Below are 1,491 nucleotides of genomic sequence, written 5' to 3'. Positions count from 1 at the left end.
CTCTGTTCTCCACGCTGGCGGACCTCTGGAGACTCAGTCTGCCCGAGAGATCACAGAGACCATCAGCGGTGAATCAGACACATGAAGATCAGAGCAGGTTTACACTGGCGGTTGAAGTGTGTGACATCTGTGTGTGTGTGTGTGTGTGTGTGTGTGTGTATAGAATAAATACCGCGAGCAGAGCAGAAGAGCATCAGCAGCTGCATTTACTCTCAGCTTCCTGAAACTCCAGAGAGCTGAGTTCAGCAGGAGCGTCTCTGAGCTGCAGAGTCAGGTGCGTGAACACACGTCTACGGACCTCGGACTGATGATGATGATGATGATGATGATGTGTGTGTGTGTTCAGGTGAAGTATAAGGAGGCCAGTAAGCAGCAGATGAGCAATCTCTGTACCATCAGCTCCCAGAGACTCCAGAAACTCAACACGCTCGAGACGCCGCTCACATCCAGAGCGAGGTAACGCTGCACAGCTCCATCGCCTCAGCGGCCGTGTTGACATGTGTTTGATTGATAATGTGAGTGTGTGTGTGTTGTGTGATCAGCTGGAGTACAGGCAGGGCCGGGCGTCTGTGATGGGCAGTAGTTTGTACTCGCTGATGACAGAGACGCCGCAGAACGAGTTTGTGAAGCAGCAGATGGAGCTCCAGAGTGAGGTGAACATGTCTGTCTATTCCAGTACAATATCTGAACATTCCTGAATCATGAGAAGCTAAATTAGTCTTCTTTTCTGAGAAACTGATCAAAATGAAGTGAGTTCAGGCTTAAAACAAATATCCACCAATGGGGTCAGAAAAATCACCTTAATTCAAAGAAACCCCATGAATTTCATTTTAATTTAAGTGGGGGAAAAAAATAAAAATGTAATATCATGTGAATCAAAATAAGTAAGAATATTGATTTTTGTATATTTAAATATATTATGTCATCCAACGGCCCCTAGTTGAGAAGCACTGATCTGGAAACTTCGTTATGTTTTGTGATTCATGTTAGGTGTTTTCCTCTTCACGTGTGTTTGTGTGTTTCAGCTGAAGTATAAAGCTGACGTGAAGGAAAACTCCAGTAATCTGTACTCGCTCATGCCCGAGACGCTGGACACGCAGCTCGCCAAACACGCCAGCGAGTTACAGAGTGACGTACGACACACTGCGTGTGAACTCACTCAGACTCATCAGATCAACACGCTCTCCTTGATCACCATAGCAACCCCTTAACAACACCATAGCAACCACTCTGAAACACAACTCGAGACCATCCAAGACCACCACTCCTTAACAACTCCATAGCAAGCCTTACCTGGCCCTAACAGCCACCCCTGAACATCTCTGAGGCTCCAGATCTCAGACGATCAGGATTGTGAATCATGGTGACCTCAGGTGAAGTATAAAGAGAGGAGGGGCCAGTAAAGCGGCAAGATGAACCAGATCTCCTGTACCATCATCTCCCAGAGACTCCAGAAACTCAACACGCCGGTGACGCGCGGCCATCCAGAGG

The 1,491-nt window shown here is 47.4% G+C and overlaps 1 long non-coding RNA gene across 1 annotated transcript; it reads left to right on the top strand.

The window, feature by feature from the left end:
• The first annotated feature begins 236 nt into the window (after nucleotides 1-236).
• LOC122148558 lies at nucleotides 237-1,273 on the top strand. Its single transcript, XR_006162448.1, has 4 exons — nucleotides 237-274; nucleotides 347-456; nucleotides 543-653; nucleotides 1,026-1,273. It is a non-coding gene; the product is annotated as an uncharacterized LOC122148558 (long non-coding RNA).
• Nucleotides 1,274-1,491: the final 218 nt, after the last annotated feature.

The sequence above is a fragment of the Cyprinus carpio genome, chromosome A18, assembly GCF_018340385.1.
Source record: "Cyprinus carpio isolate SPL01 chromosome A18, ASM1834038v1, whole genome shotgun sequence".
Taxonomy (NCBI): Eukaryota; Metazoa; Chordata; class Actinopteri; order Cypriniformes; family Cyprinidae; genus Cyprinus; species Cyprinus carpio.
The sequence above is the reverse complement of the archived record's forward strand: the minus strand, read 5'-3'. Positions and strand labels throughout refer to the sequence as shown.